The sequence below is a fragment of the Felis catus genome, chromosome D3, assembly GCF_018350175.1.
Source record: "Felis catus isolate Fca126 chromosome D3, F.catus_Fca126_mat1.0, whole genome shotgun sequence".
NCBI classification, from domain to species: domain Eukaryota; kingdom Metazoa; phylum Chordata; class Mammalia; order Carnivora; family Felidae; genus Felis; species Felis catus.
The window spans coordinates 87735306-87761016 of NC_058379.1; positions in this window are offsets into that span (position 1 = coordinate 87735306).

The window sequence follows — 25711 nt, forward strand, 5'->3', positions numbered from 1 at the left end:
AAAACTAATGTGAAAACTCAAGAAACATAGGATATCCAAAACAATCTTAAAAAAGATGAGCAAAGTTGGAGAACTAACAGTTTCCTATCTCAAAATGTACTATATTGCTGCTGTAATTGACACAGTGTGGCGCTGCCATAGAGACATATGGATCAAAGAAAGGCTATACGCTCTGGAAATAAACTCGTATATCCGTCTTCAATTGATTTTCAAAAATCCAGAAAACTCAATAAGAAATGAATAGTCTTTCCAACAAGCGATGCAAGATTATCTGCATGCAAAACAATAATAATAATAACAACAACAACAGTAGCAACAATGAGTTTGGATTCCTGCTTCTCACCATGTCCCAAATATTTGCACAAAATAAATTATGCTAAATTTAAAAGCTAAAATTATAAAACTGTTAAAAGAAAATGTAGGACAGAATCATTATGAGTTTCAGTTAGTGAAAGCCTTAGTAGACACAACACTAAAAGCTCAAGAAATAAATTTTAAATATAGATTAACCAGATTTCATCAAAATGAAAAAATTTGTTCTTCATAGAAACCGTCTAGAAAGAGGACAGCCAGCCAATAGAATGGGAGTGATATTTGTGAATCATATATATTAGTTGCCTGTTGCTGCTGTAACAAATTAACACAAGTTGAAGGTGCTAAAATAACACAAGTCTTTTATCTTACTTTTCTGGAGGCTAAAAGTCCAAATGGGCTTCATTGGAGTAAAATCTGTTTTTCAGCAGTCTGTATTCCTAGGGGTGTATTGGAATATCCATTTCTTTATCTTTTCCAGCTAGCTTTACAGAGGCCGCTTACATTCCATGACTTGTGACCCCCTTCCAGCCAGAAATTGCATCATTTCAAACCTCTGCTCTGTCACATCTCCTTCCTTAACTCTCCTGAATTCCTGTTTCCTCATAAGTGCCCTTGTGTTTACATTGGTCCCGGGCAGATAATGCAGGATAATTTCCCATCTCAAGAGCCTTAAGTCAGTCACATTTCCAAAGTCTCTTTTCCACATAAGATAACATATTCAAAGGTTGTAAGAATTACGAGGGGTACGTATTTGTGGGGAGGACATTACATCAGATAGCTAATCAGGGGTTTATATCCAGACTACACAAAGCACATTTGCAGCTTAAAAATTGAAAGACAAATAGCCCAATTAAAAATGGACAAAGAAATTGTGCAGACATCTCTCTAACATCCAAAGAGCAAACAGGTACCTGAAAAGGTGCTCAACACAACTAGCTATTAGGGATATGTTCATCACCACCACCTTGAGACACCACATCATGATGATTATGATGCTTATAATAAAAAAGAGATAATTTTAAATGCTGGCAAACGTGAAGAAATTAGAAACTTCGTGTTTTGTGTGAGATTGTGTGAAATGGTATGGCCACTTTAGAACTCAATCTAGCAATTTCTAAAAATGAGTAAACAAAATATAAGTAAATCAAAATGGGTAAACACAGCATAATCAAATGACACAGCAAATACATTCCTGGTAAATGCCCACAATAAATGAAAACATATGTGACAGAAACTTATTCACAAATGTTTATACCATCGTTATTTATAATAGCCAAAAATAGAAACAACCCAAATATCCATCAACTTATAAATGGATTAATAAAATGTGGTATATCCATAGAATAGAATATTGTTTAGCAATATTAAGAAATGAATTGTGGACACATACCTCAACATGCATTAACCTTGAAAAAAAGTTATCCAAGTGAAAGCAGCCATTCACCAAAGATCACATATTGCATGATTCCTTCATATCGAATGTCAGAATGGCAAATCTATAGACATAGAAAGTACAGTAGTGACTGATGAGAGCTGCTGGGAGGGGTGGGGAAAATTGGAATGACTCCAAATGGGCATTCAGGTTATTTGGGGGTTTCTCTTTGAATACTGAGTTTCGGGAGTTTCTTTTTGATAGTTTCTTTTTGGCTCTTTTGGTATGAAAGTATTCTGAAATTGTGTTTTTGATTGTACAAATTGGTAAATTTGTTAAAATCATTGAATTTCACAGTTTAAAAACTTTTTTTAATGTTAATTTATTCTTGAGAGACAGAGCGTGAGTGGGGGAGGGGCAGAGAGAGAAAGAGGAAGACACAAAATCTGAAGCAGGCTCCGGGCTCTGAGCCATCAGCCCAGAGCCCGACGCGGGGCTCGAACTCACGAACCGTGAGATGGTGACCTGGCTGAAGTCAGACGCTTAACCGACTGAGCCACCCAGGCGCCCCTGAAGTGCACATTTTAAATGGGTGAATTATTTGATAATGTTGATATCTCAACAAAGCTGTTTAAAAATGGAGAAACACAATGCTCTCAGAAACAATCAAGAGATTACTGAATGGCATAATGAAATTATTATGGATGTTGAATACAAGATAATTGTGACCATATAGCACTCATGTCTACAGTCATAAATTAAAGGGGCTAGTAGGAAAATAAATATCAGAAATAGTTTTGTGTTCTTCAAACATGCTCTGTGCTGTTATTCCAATAATAAAATTGTCAGGAACATTTTCTTCCTTCTCCAGGAAAAAAAAAAAAAAAAAAAACTTGGAGAGGTTTTATTCCAAGGTCCAAGTCATTTTAGTCACTGATGCCCTGATTCACTCATTCATTCAACATATAGATTTATTGGACATGTGACTAAGTACTAACCATTATACTTGGGGCTGAGATAAAATAGTGAGCAAACAGATGTTGTCCTTGCCTTTTGGGGCATCCCATGAAGCACTGAAGGGAAACACTGGTCATTTAGTGACATTGACAATAGTATCATTTGAACGTTCATTTAGAATCCACTGTGGAAAAGCATCAATGTAGGGACCTGACCTAATGGGGCAATTTTTTTTTTCTAAAGAAAAACGCTTGCATTGGAGGGTTAGTAGATAGTAATGTGGTGAAGAGTGCATATGTGTGTGGCAGGTAGGAGTGCGTCAGTAGGAGAGACCCTCCAGGTGAAGGCCAGGGTGTGTGGGGAGAATTCTGTGCTACAAGTGCAAGGAACATCCTGAGAGCTAAAGATCCCCAAGGCTGCAGTACAACAAGGGAGAGACACAAGGGACCAGACAAACCTAGAGAAGTAGGCAAAGATGAGGCCACGCCATGCCTACTCATATATGCTAAGTATTTTGCCTTATTTTAAGAACAACAGGAAGTTATTGAAGAGTTTCTAGAAAGGACAAAAATATATATTTAGTCATAGTTCCACTTTCCCTGTTAGTGCTTTCCCTCATCTTTAGCTCATCCTTTGTGTGTTATTTTCTCAGAGAAGGAATGTAACATCACCTATGTATATTTGTGTGTATATAATATACGTGGATATATGTGGATATAAAATACATATGTATATATAATATATATAATTATATGCACATATATATTAAATGTATATTTTTATATTTATATAAGCTTACATGTATGTGCTGTTTATAAATATTTAAATATATATTAAATTAGCAAATACTAAATAAAATATAATAAACATTAAATATTATTTTTTAACTTACATAATATTTAGTATTAAATTTAAAATATTATAGGGGTGCCTGGGTGGCTCAGTCGGTTAAGCGACCGACTTCAGCTCAGGTCATGATCTCACGGTCTGTGAGTTTGGGCACTGCGTCAGCCTCTGTGCTGACAGCTCAGAGCCTGGAGCCTGCTTCGGACTCTGTGTCTCCCTCTCTCTCTGACCCTCCCCCGCTCATGCTCTGTCTCTCTCTCTCTCTGTCAAAAATAGATAATCATTAAAATTTTTTAAAATAAATATTTTATATATATAAATGTATATATATTTATAATATAATATATATATATATACATATATATATATATATATATATATATATATATATATACACACACACACACACACATACCTTAGAAAAGTGTAATCAAAGGAAAGATTCATGCAAGGATTTGGAATAACACATTGTAAGCAATGGCAAAAATTCCCTGCCCCAAACTAGAAAAATATACGATGTCTTGGCAGAGTGGATATATGAGTAAGGTGGAAATATTGCATAATTTTTACATAGGATTGATAAGTCTTTGAGGAAGACGCTATGAACTATAGGGTCCAGGCTTTGCCTTTGTGTTTTCTATGGGTTCAGAAAGAAGACACAATTTGTGTTTCATATGTTACGTAGATCCTCAGGGAATTAGCAACATCCTAGAATTTGGTAACTATTTTACAAGGTATATGTATACCCTTATGCTTACTTTCTCTGGCAAAATGGGTTCTACAATGATCTGCTCACCTGAAAATCTTTGAAATTTATCCCAGACCTAAAATCCCTAAGGTTATATGCCCTACATGGCAAACCCTAGTGAAAATGGCATCTTGTGGTGGAATCCGTTATTTAGGACCTTTGCATACTTCTACTGCAATGTCAAGAGACATTTGTCAAGAGACATTTGGCTTTCGATACTGAATGTCCCAGCCTCATATTCTGGTTTTCTTCAGGAGATGCAGGAAGAGGCATATAGACTCCAAATTTTCCAGATTGGATTGTCATGGGAACTCAAAGTTCAGTGAAAATGATAGCAAGTTTTTGATCAGCAGTACATTTTTTGAGATTCTCACAGAGGCAAGAAGCGTTTGGGGGTCTCAAGGGATAGAGGACATTGACTATAAGCCCAGAGTGAGCACCCTGTGGGAGGTGTAGGGTCATCGCCATGACCCCCATGAGAAGGTGAGATGGTAAATGGACACCATTGCACTGATGGAAACAAGCACAGCTCATACTGCAGGGAACAACACTGTTGCTCATCCCGAGCTGACTGGGATGGAAAGCCAACTGGAGACAACATGACCCTTATTCCCTCTTCCAATATCCCAGGATCCTTCTATTATCTACTGTTTGTGAAAAGTCAAGAATTCAGCTGCAAAATTGGAATTGGCAGTGTGTAAAATCCAAGTTCTAGCATTTCAGGAAGATAGGTACAGAATTGAGAACAAAATAAGCTTAAAAACTAACGCAACTTTAATATTGGGAGGTTTCATCCTAAGCCTTGGGACAAAGAGAGTGGAGGAAAGGATCCATAAGGGGAATGAGATGATATAAAGGATCCTGGGTCCAGGCACACGCACAGTAGAAAGGGAAAGTAAGTTAAGGTAAGTAAGTGAACTCCCAGTCCTGGGTTGAGATAAGATGACCCAGTAAACACCACCATTATCTTCTCTGTGGGAGTCCTTCCAGGAGGAACTTCAGAAAATGGAGACGGGTATTTAAGTGGCGTTTTTCCCCTGTGTCCTTAGCACTACTAGCTTTAGTGTGATTGGTCTTTAAGTTGAAGAAATGAATATAACAAAATCTGTAATATAATCAAATGTAATGAGGTTGTTCCAAGTTGAGTAAATGCCTTAGGCTAGCCTTGGTAATAGGGATATCACTGCTGGTGGCGTGTATATTCATATCAGAATGTTAAGGCATCATCCATTAACACAGCATGGTTGAAAGAACAGCTTTTGCAGTAAGAGTGACATGGTTGGTGACTTACTGGTTCTCTCCCCTTCAGGCAGTGATGTAAGCCCCTTGAATTTAGTTGTCTAGTACTTTTTTGATTATTAATTTATATAATTTATATAGTACATGCAGAGCCCTTTGAGAGTACTAAACACTGAGTATACATTTTAAAAGTTATAGCTATTATTGTTATCAATGTAAATTGTTTTTATATTAAACAGGTGGCATTAAAACATCTAAGGGGGAGTGGGCCAAGAACAAGTAAAATTTGATGGTGTGGGACAGAGAAAAAATTGCTGTCTGCAACAGTAGCCATAGTTAGCGGTATACCAAGTGGAGGCAAGAAGTCAGAGGTAGCATGAGTAACTGGAAACTCTCATTGATAGCAGAGACTATATGCCTAATTAGTCTAATTAATTTAATCAGTCTAATTACTAACAAGAATATGGGACCCAAGTATTCAAAGGGAAACATATTCACTTAATTGGAAGTTTTGCTTATATTTTTAACCAAAAAGCACAGCCTTTAATTTTGCAAAGAATAACAGCCAATTGAGACACCTAATACCGCCTAGCCAGCTAGCTAACTAGCTATCATCTACAAATAATCTGTCAAACATCTATCATTCATCTCAAGTAACTAAAATTATATCTTGAGAAACCAATATATGCATAAATTATACACATAAATTCTGGCTGTCTCACTTTGAACTTAAACTAAATATTTGTTGTTGGAAAAACATCTATTAATAATGCAGTTATCTACTTTTTCAGCAAAGCTTTCCGCTGGCATTATTTGAAAGGCTTTATGTACAATCTTTTCTTATATAATTATTCAAAAAATAATATAAAAGAACAGCCTAAACGATTTTTCTCATCAATATTATTATTGCTGTTTTTATAAAACTATAAGATAAAACAGAGATAAAAAAGGAAAAAATCATAACCACCAGGTGGAGAAATAAAGTTGTGCCACATAGTGCAAAATGCCCTTTCACTTTTCTCAAACGTAATCCATTTTGTGCAACACAATTTTAATTTACATATAACTATTATCTAGACTTTAGTGGAATTCTTTCCTTACTTATGAAATACATTGGTAACCCAAAATAAGTACCATTTTTTTCTTGTCGTTAAACAACAACAAATAAAACCCCAGACATTTTTGTCTTTTTTTTTTTTTGGTGGGGGGTGGAGGGAGGGTGCAAGTGAGTGAGGGGCAGAGAGAGAGGGAGAGAGACACAGAGAGAAGCGGAGCTCACTGGAAGTGGGGCTCAAGCACATCCTACAGGGAACCTGAACTCAGGATCCGTAAGATCGTGACCTGAGCCAAAGTCAGATGTTTAACCAACTGAGCCACCCAGGCTCCCAGACGTTTGTCAGTCTTTAAAAAAAGTTGTCTGGCTTTGTTACAATGGAGATAAAGTGTGAAAAAATGCACATATTTAATGTGGACAATTTGATGAGTTTGGACATATGCCTACATCCATAAAATTATTATTACAATTAAGGTAATAGACCTGAAATAATTAATTAGTTAAATAATTAATAGACCCTTTCCAAATGTTTTCAGGTATCCCTTTGTTGTTGTTGTTTATTTGTTTGCTTTTCTGTTTTTACATTTGTATAAATGCATGTGTGGTAAGAACTCTCAACATGAGATTAAAACCACAAGAAGAAAATCATTTCACATGAGTTAGGATGGCCATTATCAAAATACCTTTACATGCTATTGATGGGAATGTAAAATGGGGCAGCTGCTATGGAAAACGGTATGAAACTTCCTCAAAAAATTAAAAATACAGCTACCATATGATCTAGCCACCCCTTTTCTGGGTGTATATCCAAAAGAATTAAAATCAGTATCTTGAAGTGATATCTGCACCCCATACTTATGGAGAATTACTCACAGTGGTCAAGATATAGACAAAACCTGACTGTCAACTGATAGATTAAAAAGTATGGTGTATACAGATAATGGAACATTATTCAGCCTTAAAAACAAAGGATATCTTGCCAAGTGCAACAACATTATGACACCTAAGGGCATTTAGCTAAGTGAAATAAACTAATCTTGGAAGGGCAGATACCATATGATTTCATTGTTTGAGGTGTCTAAATAAATAGTCAAACGCATAAAAGCAGAGAGTAGAATGTTGGCTGCCGGGGTCTGGGGCAAGGGGGAATGGGGGGTTGTCTTTCAACTGTAAATCTTTCGATGTTTCCCTCTATTCCTATCTCTTCCTTATAATTCTCTCATTAAAAACCTGTGTTATTTGAGCTATAGGGTTTCCTCGTGTTTTGATTTTGTTGACCTCATATCATGGCACAGGTAAAGGACTTGTTCTGTTTCTTCCCAATTTCTACTCAACCCAGAGACTCTGTCAAACTCAGGTGCAACTTCATTATTAGTATCATATGTGAATGGAGTGGCATCTTTAAAGTAAAAATAAAATAAAATAAAATATGAAAACACTGATTAACCTAGAGTTCTTTACCAAGAGAAAATATATTTCAAATATAAAGGTAAAAAAAATATATGTATAAACTTCATTTAAAAAAATACTAAAGTATGGGCTCCTGGTGGCTCAGTTGGTTAAGTGTCCAACTCTTGATTTTCGCTCAGGTCAGGATCTCACAGTTTGTGAGACCGAGCCTCATATTGGGCTCTGGTTGACGGCTCAGAGCCTGCTTGGGGTTCTCCGCCCACCCCCCTCCACTCCCCAGCTCATGCTCTATGTCTTTCTCAAAATAAATAAAGTTAAAAAAATACTAAAGTGTATGTTATTACATACAGAAGAGAAATGATACCAGATGGAAATTTGGATTTACACAAGGAATAAAAACTGATGGTAATTGTATTTCATTTTGTTTAAGTATTTTTTTTGAGAGAGACAGAGAGAGAGAGAGAGAGAGAGAGAGAGAGAGAGAGAGAGAGAGTCAGTCAGCAGGCAAGCACAAGTAGAGGAGGGGAAGAGAGAGAGGAAAGAGTATCCCAAGCAGGCTCTGTGCTGTCAGCCCAGATCCTGATGTGGGACTCCATCTTGCACCATGAGATCATGACCTGAGCTGAAATCCAGAGCAATCAAGAGCTGAACCAACTGAGCCACCCAGGCACCCCAAAAACTGATGGTAATTGTAAATAAAGGGAAAATGAGATCATTTCCTCGTTTTTAATTATTTAAAAAGTGTTGACTATTTTAAACAAAAATAATTATCATATTTTAGGGAGTTTATGGCATATTTAGAAGTAAAATGTAACAACAGTAGTACAGATGAAATGGTATAATATTATTTGAACATAGACTGTATTAGGTTAGAAATGCAAATGGTAAAATGTATGCTAATAAGCCATTAGTGGATATTAAAAAAAATAATTAGTTGAACTCTTTCCAAAATAAAGCAGGAATAAAGGAACATGGGTCATATAGGACAAGTATAAGACAAAAAAAAAGTATATTTAAGTCTAATACATTGGTATTTATGTTAAATTTAAATAGTTTACACCTACCAAATCAAAGATGGTGATTATAAGATTGTACAAAAATATAAGATATCTCTATTACTCTCTAGAGGAAACATACTTCAAATATGAAAATACACATAGATTAAAAGTAAAAGGGTGGAAAGAAGATATAGCATAAAAACAAATTTAGGGCTCCTGAGTGGCTCGGTTGGTTGAATATCTGGCTCTTGATTTCGGCTCAGGTCATGATCCCAGGGTCATGGGATCAAATTCCACATTGGGCTCTGCACTGAGCATGGAGCGTGCTTGAGATTCTCTCTTTCTCTCTCTCTCTCTCTCTCCCCTCTTCCACCCCACCCCCCTGCTCTCACTCTCAAATAAAAATAAAATTTAAAATAGAATAAAATAAAAACTAAATTAAAGCTGAAGTGGATATTAATACTAAGTTGAAGTCAGAGTAAGAAGCAGGGTTAAAGAATTTATTCCATAATGATAAAGATTAATTCATCAAGTCATGACAATCCTAAACACAGCATGAAAACATGCAAGTAAAACTAACAAATAATAAAGGAAAAAAACAAATCCAAACTACTTAGACATTTTTTTTTACTTATTAAAAAATTTAATGTGTGTTTATTTTTGAGAGAGAGAAGACACAGAGCGCAAGCAGAGGAGGGGCAGAGAGAGAGGGAGACACAGAATCCAAAGCAGGCTCCAGGCTCGGAGCTGTCAGCCCAGAGCCCAATGCGGGGCTTGAACTCACGAACGATGAGATTATGACCTGTGCCAAAGCTGGATGCTGAACTAACTGAGCCACCCAGGCACCCCGACATAAAGGAATCTTGAGGCCAGAATTTAGGATTTGAGGTTCACCATAAAAATGATAATTGAACGCATTGAAGGAGACGAGAGCTTCTAGAGTTGATGTAAACTCAGAGAACACACACTTTTGAGAAAAGTGAGGTAAGAGGATCTTGAGTAGAAAATGGTGGTAGAGAAGACAGAGGGGGAAAGTTTTCAAGCATTTGTTGAAAAAACAATTGTTTCCAATTGTTTCCCATAGACTCTTTGTCAAAAAGCAGATGATCATATAGGTGTAGGACAGTTTTTGGAATCTACATTTTTGTACCTTGAAAATTACTTTTTAATTGAGTATAGTTGACACACAATGTTATGTTAGTTTCATACAGTGATTCAACTTCTGTATTTGTTATGCTGTACTCACAAGTGTAGCTACCATCAGTCATCATAGTACACTATTACAATGTCATTTACTCTATCCTTTATGCTATACCTTTTATTACTATGACATATTCATTCCATAACTGTACTGACCACTCCCCCTCACCCACTTTGCCCATCCCCCATCCCCTCCCCTCGTAAAGCCATCAGCTTCTTCTCTGTATTTATAGGTATGATTCCACTTTGTGTTTGTTTATTCACTTTTTGGAGGATTCCACATATGAGTGAAATCATATGGTATTTGCCTTTCTCAGTCTAACTTATTTCACTTAGCATAATACCCTCTAGGTCCATCCATGTTTTCTCAAATAGCAAAATTTCATCCTTATTGTAGATACACATATGTGCGTATTCTTTATCCTTTTATCTATTGCTGGACATTGGGTGGCCTCCATAGCTTAGCTATTGTAAATAATGCTGCAATAGATACAGGACTTCATATATCTTTTCAAATTTGCATATGTCTTTTCATTTTCCTTGGGCATACACCTAGTAGCAGAATTATTGGATAAATGGTATTTCTATCTTGTAGCTTTTTTTTTTTTTTTAAAGAATTTCCATACTGGTTTCCACAGTGGCTCTACCAATTTAAATTCCCACCAACAATGCACAAGTGTTTCTTTTTCTTCACCTTCTCACAAACTCTTGTTTTTGTCTTCTTGATTTTAGCCATTTTAGCAGGTGTGAAGTGATATTTCATTGTGGTTTTGTTTTGGATTTCTCCAATAATTAGTGATGTTGAGCATCTTTTCATGTGTCTGTTGGCCAGCTGTATATCTTCTATGGAAAAATGTTTATTCAGTTCCTCTGCCTATTTTTAATTGGATTGTTTGTCCTTTTAGTGTAGAGCTGTGTAAGTTCTTTATGTATTTGGATACTGACCCTTTATTGGATATGTCATTTGCAAATATCTCTTCTCTCATTCTGTAGGTTGCCTTTAGTTAAAGCAGTCTTAAGAAAGAAGGCCTAAACTAGAGGTTATCACAATTCCAGCTTTAAGCATATATTACAAAGCTGTGGTAATCAAAACAATATGGTACTGGCACAAAAATAGACACGTAGGTTAATGGAACAGAACAGAGAAGCCAGAAGTAAAATACACTTATATGGTCAGTTGATCTATGACAAAGGAGACAAGAATCTAGAGTGGGGAAAAAAGTCTCTTCAATAAATGGTGCTGGGAAAAGTGGACAGTTACATGCAAAAAAACCCAAAAAAACAAAAAACAACTGGACCACTTTCTGACACCATACACAAATATAAATTCAAAGTCAATTAAAGACTTAAATATGAGACCTGGAACCATAAAAAATTCTAGAAGAGTACACGGTCAGTAATTTCTCTGACATTGGTTATAGCAACATTGGTCTGGATATGTTTTATAAGTCAAAGGAAACAAAATAAAAATAAACTATTGGGACTACATCAAAATAAAAAGTGAAGATAATGCACAGCAAAGGAAACCATCAGCAAAACAAAAGGCAATTTACTGAACAGGAGAAGATATCTGAATTCTTATACTTTTCCAAATTTAACCTTAGGCCAATTTCAAATGTCCTGGTTTACTGCAGGTTTGAAATACATTTGAAACTAGATAGGTTAAGGCATTCTCTTTTTTCAAAAATGTTCATTCTACTGCATCAAAATTGTTTTGAGTTTTGATTCTTTGCTTTCCACATACATTTTTAAATCCACTTTCCAATTTCTGTAAAAAAAAATCTGTGACTTTGATTAGGGTTGCCCTGATTTGTAGATAAAGTGGGGAGAATTAACATTTAAAAAATTGTCTGGGAGCTCCTGGATGGCTCGGTCGGTTAAGTGTCTGACTTTGGCTAAGGTCAGGATCTCAAGGTTCATGGGTTCAGGCCCCGCATAGGGTTCTTTGCTGACATCTCAGAACCTGGAGCCAGCTTTGGATTCTGTGTTTCCCCCGCTCTCTGTCCCTTTCCCCCCTCGTGCTCTCTCTCTCTTTCTCAAAAATAAATAAATGTTAAAAAAATTTTTTGAAGATTCTCTTGTGTATCTATACTATATAATTAATTGTCTGACATTTTAGTTCCTCCACTTATAAATTGATTTAACAGCTCATTTAAAATGCAAATATTTTATTCAGAGCTCATTGTGCATATATTGAATACTTTCATCAGCACAGGGATAACACTAATGGGTTGTTATGCAGCATGGTTGACAATGAAATAAATATGCAATTGCTACTTTGGTGTTCCACTCCATGAACTGTAAATACTGGTTCATTTAAACAACAGCAACAACAAAAATGCTTCATTTTATTTTAGATTAAGTTTCTTGCTAACTTTGAGAATTGTTTGTTGCACCTTCCTCATTACCCAAGCCTCAGTCTTGTCAGTGACCCAGGTTTTAAACTTGAATATCTGAGTTTTTAATTCATCACATTAAGTAAATTAATTAGAGCATAGCTGATTTTCTCTTTCCATTTATTAGGATTGTTGACTGGTCTTCTGATATGTAATTTTGTTTCACTATGTTTCTAGAAAAAATAAATATGCTATTATGTTTATAGAGAAGTGTTCCATTGACTTTGTGAGGCTTTCTACCTCAAGGTTCCCAATTATCTTTGGGTTAGATTATCTTTGTCTGTCTTGTTATTCTAGGGTTTTCTCTCTAATTGGCCCAAAGGCTTTGTTATTTTCATATGGATTCAATTGTGGTTATTTTAGGCCATTCCTCTATGTCATTAATGAGGTTTTCAGCTGTGCTCACTCTGTTGTGTAATCCCCTTTTTATCTTTTCCTTCTATAATGCTATTCATTTTGCTCTAGTGTGTTTCCCTCCTCTGCAATTTCTGGATCATTAAATTCTACCCTTTATTTATCTCATATTTAAACCTATATTAAGTTTTCTTTAGTATGAAGCACAGATGGATGATGCTCTTCATTTTGGGCACAGTGTGATTTGTTCTTAGTTTTACACCCTGGTACTTATGCATCTGTCCCTGCCTCTCTCCCTTCCTACCTTCTTGCCTTCCTTCCTTCGTGCCTGATATGTTTGCATAAATGCCAAACCAGTCGTGTTTGTACCTTCCCAATATGGAAAACGTACATTGCTTTTCATGCCATTTGGTTGTGCTGATGGATTATATATGAATCCCCCTTACTTCTCCCAAATTATCCTATATTTTTTACCTATTTCTGTGATGCTACAGTTTAAGGAGTGTGTGTGTGTGTGTGTGTGTGTGTGTGTGTGTGTGTGTGTGTGTATGTAATTTTTCTGGAGGTATGGAAATCAGGCAGGCTTAAGGCTTTGTATTTCAAAAAAAAAGGGGTTAAATTCCAAAGTTATTTACCAAGTTGTGCATAACTTAATTTACTCATGTCTTTTCTTTTGTCTATCAACATTTTATCTAATACCTACTAGTAATCTTTCTTTGACTGCCCCATGTCCTTTTATTAAATAATCTGTCTCCCCCTACCTGGTAATCTTTTGCTACTTATTTATTTGAAAATGTGTACAGAGATGTATATATTTCTTTTTTTATGTTTTATTTATTTTTGAGAGAGAGAGAGAGAGCGAGCAGGGAAGGGGCAGAGAGAGAGGGAGACACAGAATCTGAAGCAGGCTCCAGGCACTGAGCTGTCAGCACAGAGCCCGACGCGGGGCCCGAACTCATGAACCATGAGATCATAACCTGAGCCAATGTCAGAAGCTTAACTGACTGAGCCACCCAGGTTCCCCAGAAATGTATATATTTCAACTAGAGTAAAGACATTTTAAAAACTGGCTTTACTCCACTGTTTATATCTCAATTGTTCTTTTTAATTTCAAATTATAAAAAAACATAAAAACATGCAAATCATGTTAACACATTCTAGATCATTAGTATAATCATATCCAAACAACAGACAATGTTTGGGTTAAACAAGAGAGATGATTATTTTATGACTAAGTTGAGTTACTCTTCAAAATGAAAGGTGATTAAATATGGAAACATTTAATGTTCTTAACTAGATATTTTTAAAACATAAGCAATCAGGAACACTTTCATAATTGCTGGAAATTCATTTATTGGAAGTAACACTAATTCTTGAATTACAACAGGAAACAAATGTTTATCAAGATAGTACTATCCTTAACTTGATAAAATCTGTCTACCAGATATATATATACATATATCCTTATGATTACCTATCAAGAATATTTATTCAAGTTAATCAACTGAAAAGCCATAAGAACTAATATAATCCACAACCATAATTTGACATATGTGTATACAAAGAAATTATTAGGTTGAATATAAAGCAACAGTTATCACTTAAACATATCATGGACCTTAAGTGTAAACCTTCCAAAAAATTCTCATTAACTCTAGGTAAAGACAAACAAACTAATAAACCACTGCTTGTTCTATCTGTTCCTGGGACAAGTATGTTAAAAATCTCACATATGATTTTGAATTTCTCTGTTCCTTTTTAAAATTTTACCTTTATCGTTGGTCATTTCATAACATACCAATTTTGAATTATAACTTCTTGTATTGAGTATTTTGTCATAAGGAAATATTCTTCTTTGTGTCTCATTATTATTTAATCTTAAAGACTGCCTTGTCTACTACAAATATAGTGACACTGACTTTTTTTGTTAGTGTATTCATTGTATATGTTTCATTCTTTTTAAAAACTTCCTTGCATTTTACATTTAATATCTACTTCTTATGAGCCACTTTTATTTTTTATTTTAAATTTTTTTAATGTTATTTATTTTTGAGACAGAGAGAGACAGAGCATGAACGGGGGAGGGTCAGAGAGAAGGAGGCACAGAATCCCAAGCAGGTTCCAGGCTCCGAGCTGTCAGCACAGAGCCCGATGCGGGGCTCAAACTCACGGACCATGAGATCATGACCTGAGCCGAAGTCGGAAGCTCAACCGACTGAGCCACCCAGGCGCCCCATGAGCAGCTTTTAGGTGCTATTTGGAAGAGAAATCCCTAGCCTGTCTAACAATTTTTGGCCTTTTTTTTACTAAAATGTTTTCTCCAATTATATTTAACGTCTGATCTTATTCTATTGTGATATCCTTATTCTATATTACTTTACTTTTTGCATTCTTTGATCGGATTGAGAATTGCCTTGTTCCTTTCTAAGAAAGTGTGTTAGCTATGTTTTGTTTACTCTGATTTCAGTATATTTGATTCTTCTTTGTCCTGGTTTCACTAAAGACTCTATTCTTGCTGTTTTTCTTTTCCAATAGTCACCACTGTCCACACTGTAGCCCCCCTGCCCCACATGCCCCCCTCAGCTCCGCCTTCTCTTACACAGTTGTTACATTTCTGCCCCCAGCATGTTGCTACTTTCACTAAGATCTTTGAACACATTCCATAATTTGAATCTGACAATTTATGGCATTTTCCCCCAGGAAATTAGTTCTTTTTTTCCCCCAGAGTTTATCTTCCTATATAATTTGATGGATTCAATATGACTTTTTCTTTTCTTTTTTTGAAAAAGGTGATCCCTTTATCGGGGAGAAGATGGGCATAGTTGTATCAGCTAATAGAAATTCTCTGTGTCACAGTGAAGCATCTACTGGTATCTTAAGGGGTGTGTATGTGTGTGTGTGTGTGTGTGTGTGTGTGTGTGTGTGTGTGTTATTATAGTCATACTTCTCTCAGCCAAGACAAACCAACTGTAACAAGATTTCTCACAATTAAAACTCTAGATCTCTGTATTATTTCCTGAAATTTCTGCCGGGTGTAAAGGAGCGTACATTTTCTCACTCAGCTCTATATTCCCTTTTAGTTCATGGTATGAAGTCATGGCAATTGCAGTTTAAGGAACATTCTATCCTTGTAGGAAGCCCCTTGTTGCAGAGTTTGTTGGCTTTGCCTGTGGGATACCACCGTGTTTAAGAACTGCATTTTGGTGCTTTGAGAGTTGCAACTACAGTCTTCCTTTAAGGATAGTCTTTCCTCAGGGTGCCTGGGTGGCTCAGTCGGTTAAGTGTCTGACTCTTGATTTCAGTTCAGGTCATATCTTATGGTTCCTGAGTTCGAGCCCCATGTTGCTGTCAGCCCTGCAGAGTCTGCTTGGGATCCTCTCTCACTCTCTGTCCCTCCCCTGCTCACTCTCTCTCTTACCCTCCCTCTCAAAAGAAATAAAATAAACATTAAAAAAAAAGATAGTCTTTCCTCTGATTGAGTCTCCATGACTGAAAGGTGCTTTCCACAAATAACAATTTAAAGTTACTACTGTCAACACGTTTTATCGGAAGTGAAGTTTCTCAGGTCTCTTATTTGACTTTGTGGGGAATAAATGCCCTAATGCTAAAATCTTATATCTGGAAAGCTTACGCTCACTTTTCATTAAGTTTATTTCTATCTCTGTTCCAACTAGTTAACAAGGTTCTTTTTGTTTCTCAATTTCAAGTTGTCATTACGAGCACATTTTCCTCTACTACAGCTTTCTCTGAAGTGAAAATGGATGCGTGGACACTACTTGACATGACAATTACCTAAATTAATAATCAAGTATATCCCCCTTAGTGCCCGGGAGGAATTGACAGGACTCATCCTTCTCCCTGATGCTGGGCTACAGATATTAGATGTAATCCCTTGAAATGTGCCCCTTGGGCCACAAATACCAACACTGGGCATGAGCAGAGACATCAAAGGTACACGCTTTGCACATAGGAGCCACCCGGTAATCAGGTGTTTAATCAAATGTAGTTGCAGTGGTTCCGACACGTCTTCCTGGGATATGAGGTGGGTGCAAGGAGCTCCCTTCCTTGTGATGGCTTCACCGCATCTCTGGGTGCCGGAGGAGAGGCTGTGTTGGAAGGCACAGGCCGTATTGCAGGCAGCCTGTCCTTGGGTCGATTGGGTGGGGAACTCTTTTGTCTGAAAAGAACAAATGAGCGTTGCTGGTGAGTTGAGTGAGAAAGGAGAAAAGTAAAACAGTTTCTTGCACTTCGGTAAAGAACTTGTCTAGGAGGGGAAGTGTAGTTCTGATTTACAAGAAAATGTCAAAATAATGGAAGGGTTTAACAGAAGAAGTAAGCGAGTCCAAGCTGTGAAAAAAAGAGATAGCTTTGGAAGTTCGGTTGAGATTCCAGTAAAGAAAAAAAAAATAACCTCTTGGACTCCTATAGTGCTTTTGTAACATACAAAATATAGGGCATGAAGTAATTAAATATTAATGCCCTTTAGCTGATGTTTCCAGGAGAATATTTAATTATAAAAGCAGTGTTATTGTGCAGCACAGTTGGAGACAGGCTCAGGGAGACAGAAATATTTGGCAGGAATTCGGATGCAGATCATTTGTAAATGGTAATGAGTGGACCTTAACTGAACAAGCACAATGCTTTATGAAGGTTTTCAAGTGCATTATTTTGAGTAATATAAGAACACTCTAAAATAACACATATGTTTCCATTATGGAATGCCAACACTATTGCATCAAGTCCAGCTCTAACTATAGAAATAAGCTTAAGATTTGTGAGTTAAAATATAAAGTGTAAGATATTTGGAAGAGAGCACATTTAAATACATACTGTATGATATTAGGTCAGGAGTCTGGTGAGTTTCTCAATCTCCAATGAGTCTTTTGGGCTCCATGAGTTTGAGAATTATAGCAGACATGTTTTGTTGCCCAATGGTTAATTGTCTGGTGCTAATGATGGCCTCCAAAGGAGACAGAAGTTGTAGGTTTGCAGGCATCAGAAAGGAGACCTCTATCTTTGTTAGAGAGACAGCACTCAGGTGCCATATGGATTTAATGAGGAAGGACACTCCATGAAGGGTCACAATGCTATGGCGGCTAGCACGACTGGCACAACAGAACTTGCTCCTTGTCCCCATGTCCTCCGAGCCTCTTGTGGAATGACCCAATGGCACCTTGCCGTCACACACCTCATGTCCTCACTTCTGCTGTTTCAAATAACTCACCGTGCACCCACACTTGGGTTCCTCTGCTAGAATACATAAATCCAGCTGCAAGTAGATTAACAAACGTGGAGAATAAACCTTTCACATCATAAGAAGACATAGGTGTTGAGTCAAGTTCACAAAATGTGTGTAGGGGGAAAGATTGATAGTTTCGACTATATTGAGAGTAAGAGTTTTTGTCCATCAAAATACACTACCAAAATGCTTGAAGAAATATTTTCAGTACGTATGAATGTCAAAATCTTGCAAACCTAAAATGTAAAGTAGGAGGAAAGAGTCAACCCATGATATCTTCTTTTCCTGGTGGGACACAGAGAATGACAAGCCTGGACCAGACATTCGTGGAAACATGTAAATGTAATATTTACTAGCAGAATGGTATCGCTTGGCAAATTTTATCTAAAAACAAAAATAAAATAAAACAAACCAAACAAACAAAAAACCGAAAAATCAAATCCTTTTTATGATGTGATACCTGGTCTGACTAGATTGTCTATTATAGAAACATAATTTATGGATTTGGAGGGGAGTTTTATGGAATTTGTGGATTTGACTGTGTGGACAATGGATGTTCAGTCACATATATATTTCCTATCTGTTGGATTGATGTGGTGTAAAACTAGGAAGCCCTCCAAACCAAACAAGATCTCTTTGAAAACATTTCACCAGCAGTATTCTATATTCACCTGTCACTGGAAAACCGAAAGGTGTCACAGCATGGGAGAAATGGACATTATTTCGACCCTGCGCCTGATGGATTGGTCTCCCTTAGGTGAAGGATGTTGGGTCTGTGTTTGCTTCTGGCTTGTATCCCATGACTTATTAGTAATGTTTATGTTGAGTAAGATCTATGTTTCACATGAGTGTGTTTTGACAATTCATCTATTGAGGCACTGGAATAAACATTTCCTATAAATCAGTAGGAATAAAAAAGGTCCCTACAAAAACAAAGAAAAAAATCAGAGTATTTCAAAAACGAAAAGTACAGATTTGAACAGATGTTCATTCTTTATTAACCAACACAGTACAAATTGTACTAAATATGCAAAAATAATCAGTATGGGCTAATTTGTCAAACATATTGATGAGAATTTAATGAAAGATAATGACAAGTCATAGAAGAAAACATACAATAATATTTGCATAAGGCTAAAAACCAGACAGTGCGTTGCATAAAGCAATACACGTAGAGTTAAACCATTAGGAAAAGCAAGAGAATAATAAACACAAAATAGTGCCGATTTGGGGGATGAAGGAACATATGATTACAGAATGCTATACAAATAGCTAATGTATGGTGATGTCCTATTCTTTAGCTTGGTAAATGGTTCAAAATTGTTTGTAATGTTATTTTTCACACCTAACATTTATGTTATATATATACATATATATATATATATATATATATATATATATATATATATATATATATACATATGTATGTATATATATGTATGACTTGAATATATATATTCATAGTAATAATTCAAGTAATATATATATATGTTCTATTTATATTATATAATATATATGTGTATATATACATATATACTACTTGAATATTTTTAAATCATATTTAAATAAATCTAAAAGTGGCTTCCATCCATCAGATAAGGTCACCAAAAGAGAAGACATTGGGTAAGTTTGTTATTTACTTTAAGAAAAAGACCCTTTCTTGCTCCTAATTGCCTTTTCCTTGTTGGATATCCAAAAGTGTCTATGCACTTCTAGGAGAAAAGACAATTTTACTTTTGAGAAATATTTTGTGCCCTTTCTAAAATTTATGGGTAAATGTCAAACTCTTCATTTTTTATGAGTCTCATAAAAAATATTTCTGACAAGTTTGATAAAGTGTTTTTTTTTCTTTTTCTTGCGGCCATAACTAGACATTTTTGAGACACCACACATACTATTCCAATATGCCAGTGCAGCATAATTGTGTGGGAATTATATAGTACAATTTTAAAATGCCCACCATAGTGTTTATAATGGGCAGAATATGCATATTATACGGTGACGTGCAAAATTTATAGGTATCTACACATTATCTGATAGAATTTTTAGGTTTAAATGACATTCTGGAAAGTAAAAACCAATGTTGACATTAACAAATAGTGTTCACACTATATTTTTACATTTTTATCCATTTATTTTTATGATTAAGCATACTTAAAGTTGATTTCTCTACAAATTGAGAATTTACTTTTTTAAATTTCTGTGAATAGAAATATATATATAGGTTTGCTATTAAAATAAATTTTGCAGGGGCGCCTGGGTGGCTCAGCCAGTTAAGCATCCGACTTCAACTCAGGTCATGATCTCGCAGTTGGGGCCTGTGTGCTGAGCTCAGAGCCTGGAGCCTGCTTCAGATTCTGTGTCTCCCCCTCTCTCTGCCCCTTCCCCACTTGTGCTCTCTCTCTCTCTCAAAAATAAATAAACATTAAAAAGTTTAAAATAAACTTTACAGTAAAATTATAACCACCATACCATTCCATAAAGGTGTAGACATTTTTACTGATGTCTTCAATAGACATTTAATCCAGAGGTAATTGATTTTTCATTAGTATTTGCTAAGTAAGATAATTTTTACCCAATCATTAGTATTTGCTAAATGAGACTTTTAAAAATAGTTTTTACAGTCATAAAGCTGATTTCAGGTTTTTGAATTGTGACTGAACTTCTGATTTGCGGGTTGTGCTCACAACTGAACATTGTTTTTGACAATACATTGTTCGAATATTAATTTCTGGGGAAAATTTTTCAGGTGCTTCCAATTTTAATGGTCTTCTTTCCCTCACTTTATTTATTTTTTTGCTAGGGGGAGGTAAGCCTTTTGCTCTTATTTACTTAGTCTGCATTGCATGGTTACTTGCTGATCCAAGTTAAAGTACAGTAAAACACTGGTATGCAAGCATTACTCATTCCAGAAACATGTCTGTAATCCAAAGCACTCATATATCAAAGCAAACTGCAAGAACCATCGGTTCAGTTGTGATCATGTGATGTTTGGCATCATAAACTACTCGTATTGCAAGACATCACTCCTTTAACAAGTATTAGAAATGTTTGCTCATCTTCCAGAGCACTCACAGATCAAGTTGTCCCAATCCAATGTTTACTATATTTAACATTCTATGGGTAGATAGTTTGGCATGGGTTCATGAGGAACCATCCAGAAGACTGATCTTTATATTTGTGGTGGTGGTTGTAGTGAAAGTGGCAACTCAGGCGTCCATCATTGTTAGGATAATTAATTACAATGAGGCACATATACACTGTGGGATACTATTCAGAGGTTAAAAATATCAGATTAGATATATGCTAAGAAGCATACATAGATTTTAAAAAGTAGTTGAGCAAACATTATGCTATTTACCCAGAACATAACTGCACTGATACATGCCAAATGCACTAAATCAGTCACCTATGGCAAATAGGTAACTGGAAATTGGATATGGGGATAATGAGGAACTCCAATCAATCAACCAGTCAATCAGATAGACCTCGCACAGGCATGTTATTCAATGTGTTAGAAAACACAAACATGTGAGGCGTGGAATCGGATTTAAAAAAAACAACAACAATAACAAAAAAAGAGATTAAAACTATTGCTATAAAAGCTTTCAGAAGAAGCAGAACTGTAGCAAAAAATATAATCCTTCTTTGGACTTATATAGGAAAGAAGATTATAGCTTGCAACTGAACATTTTTTTGGAACATACTATTGTCAGGTAGAGTTTTCTAATATGCAAAGTTGTAGGCATGCTTGGGGAAATGTTTTAGAAAAGAGAAAAACATATTATCCAAATGACAAGGGTCCAGAGAGCTAACTAGAAGATGATAGTACAATTCAGAGTCTGTTTAAATGGACCTGAATGAGTTTAACTAGGAAAATCATGAGTAGAGGGCAGGGTACACAAGGGAGTTTTCCACTATGTAATACGATGACAGATAGCAGGTGCCCACTGGGAAGTAAATACTTCAGGTAAAAATATTGCATATCTGCCTTTAAAATTATAATGGAACATAGGAGATGGAAACATTCAGATCATATTATTTGGAACTATCATATAAAATTAAAGTGTTTGCATGTAACATGCAAAATTCAATAATTTTATGTCAAATGTTTACTATTCAAAAACTGCTAATGCTTGTCGATAGGGATACTCTCTGAGTGTGCTGAGGAGGGGAAAGACTATGGAGTTGAACTTTGACCTATTGACAAATGCTGAATCATGTCACCCAACAACTTCGAGTCCTCCTTTTTCCTGAGATGATCTACTGGAAGGCCAAGTTTGCTGGTTTGGAAAGATACATAGTTCCAGATGAAATATCAGTTTCCAACTTTTGGCATAATTTTAATGCCTCTGTGAGGGCACATGCAAAAGTCACTTAAAAACATTTTGTAACATTTTATGCTCAAAGAATTTTAAACTAATAGTAAAGTTGCAAGAATAAGACTAGGTCATACAGCCATATACGCGTTACCCCCATTCAATGATTATAATCTTACTGTGTGCTTTATTATCTGTACTCTCCTTCTCTCCTTCATTTATACATGTGTATATATGTCTGCATGTATATATAAATATAAATACAGGGCCGCCTCTGTGGCTCAGTAGGTTAAGCGGGTGACTTCAGCTCAGGTCATGATCTCAAAGTTCACAAGTTAGAGCCCTGTGTCAGGCTCTGTGCTGACAGCTCAGAGCCTGGAGCCTACTTCAGATTCTGTGTCTCCCTCTCTCTGCTCCTCTTCTCTCTCTCTCTCTATCTCTCTATCTCAAAAAAAATTTATTTTTTTTTAATTAAAAAAAATACAAACACATATATTTTTTCTGAACCACTCTAGATTAAGTTGCATGTATCCTGGCCCTTTACCTCTAAACACTTCAGTGTATATTTAGAGTAGCAAAAAATATAATCCTTCTTTGGACTTATATAGGAAAGAAGATTATAGCTTGCAACTGAACATTTTTTTGGAACATACTATCGTCAGGTAGAGTTTTTTTTTTTTTTCAACGTTTATTTATTTTTGGGACAGAGAGAGACAGAGCATGAACGGGGGAGGGGCAGAGAGAGAGGGAGACACAGAATCGGAAACAGGCTCCAGGCTCTGAGCCATCAGCCCAGAGCCCGACGCGGGGCTCGAACTCACAGACCGCGAGATCGTGACCTGGCTGAAGTCGGACGCTTAACCGACTGCGCCACCCAGGCGCCCCAGGTAGAGTTTTCTAATATGTAGTTTTGTTACATAACTACAATATATATATCAACTCAATAATTGTAGTATTGATAGGATATTTTATTTTACTAAAAACTTTTTTAATGTTGATTTATTTTTGAGAAAGCGTAAGTGGGGGAGGGACACGAAGAGAGGGAGACAGAGGACCTGAAGGGGGCTCAACGCCAACAGCAGAGAGCCTGATGTGGGGCTCGAACTCATGAACCACAAGATCATAACCTGATCCGAAGTCAGATGCTCAACCAACTGAACCACCCAGGTGCCGAATAGAATATTTAATCTACCGTCCATATTTCATCTTTTCCCAATTGGACCTATAATTTCCTTTGTAGCTTTTTTTTTTCCTCCAAGACAGGATCCAATTTAGGATTACATATTGCATTTAACTGCCATCTGTCTATAGTGTTTTTAGTCTGAACCATCCCCAAAGTTTTTCTTTATCTTTTCTGATATTATTTAAAATCTAATCATGCTTCGTTTATTATTTTATTTTATTTTTTTAATATCTATTTATTTTTGAGAGAGAGACAGAGTGTGAGCAGGGAAGGGGCAGAGAGAGAGACACAGAATCCAAAGCAGACTCCAGGCTCTGAGCTGTCAGTGAAGAGCCCAACATGGGAGGGGCTTGAACTTATGAACTGCGAGATCATGACCTGAGCCGACTGCGAGATCGTGACCTGAGCCCAAGTCCGATGCTTAACCGACTTAGCCACACAGGCGCCCCCTTCTTTATTTTTTTTAAATAAAATGTTATTGGGAGTTTGACCGATGTTTCCTCATGTTTAAATGTAGGTTATGCAATACAGGTTTGTGTACTCCTAAGCCATGTTGTGTTCTTTTCAGCATAGCATACCTCGAGGCATCTGATGCCCATCTATTTATCATTGATGATGTTAATTTTTATCATCAGGTCAAATGTGAGATATACCCACTAGAGAGTTTTGAGGGTTTTTTTTTTCCATATAACTAACAGTCTGAGGAAAGACACTGTAAGATCATCTACATATCTGCACCAAAATGTTCCTTTGAATTTAGCATTCATTCATGGGTTTGAGCCAACCTTCACAATGATGTCACAAAGTAATGTTTTCCTATTTCAAGTATCCTCCATGAATTTTCTTGTTGGCAGTCACATTTTACTATAAGTAAGCATCCTAAAATCTTTTATTTAAATGTATTTAAAGATTTATTATACCTGTAGGTTCATGGATTTCAAAATGTTAAATAGTTTATAATCTATTATTATAATTAATTTTTCTGGGTTGTTTACATTGACCCAGATCTGGCTCCATCCTGTGTCCCTTTGGCATAACCCCGTCCTTTCTGGGGGACACCAAATTGTCTTTTGACATAACAGAATAAACCAGTATCATCTCTTTTAAAAAAAAAATTAAGCATTTATTCATTTTTCAGAGACCAAGCACAAGTGAGAGTGGGGCAGAGAGAGAGGGAGACACAGAATCTGAAGCAGGCTCCAGGCTCTGAGCTGTCAGCACAGAGCCTGATGTGGGGCTCGAACTCATAAGCTGTGAGATCATGATCTGAGCTGAAGTCGGACACTCAACCGACTGAGCCACCTAGGCACCCCCGCCCCCCTTCCACTATCATCTTTTATCTGCCCTGCTCAAGTCAGTTCATCAGGCATTTCTTCCAGAGTCCTGGTCAAAGTATTTTATTTTGTCTTATTTTATTTTACTTTACTTTACTTTACTTTACTTTACTTTACTTTACTTTATTTTATTTTATTTTATTTTATTTTATTATTTTATTTTATTTTAGAAAATCAGAAAAATGTTTAGAAATAGTTGTAGGTTGTTATTTATAATTTTATAAAAGACACAGCCACTACATATGAAAAAGAGGATAATTAAGTGTTCTGCTTATATGTATGTTTTTATCATTCACCATTCATAAAGAGCAATTGTGATTAATTTAATATGTTATCAAAAATTTATAGCAGAAGATAACATCCAGTACCTAATTTTGGAATGATAACAGTTTGGATAATTTAATTTTTCAAAAAAGATGGCAAATGACAAAAATTGCAAAGAGACCAACACCATCTAAACCTGAAAATTATTTCAAATGTCAGTTACTGTCAGGTGTAGTTTGTGTCTTTTTGCCTTAAAATATGCTATTGAATTTTATAAATATTCATTTTCATTATCATCTTTTATGCAGTGATTTTAAAGGCAGTCGAATTTTGTTAGTAGGCTGTATTAGCAATTGTAAAATAAATCAGAGAGAATACAGGGACTTCAGCCCAGACCCTTGGGACAATCATGCTTGTGAGAACAAACTCTCAGAGAAGAAAATCAGTTTATTTCTCTAGAAACACTCCTAGTTTTTCTGTTTG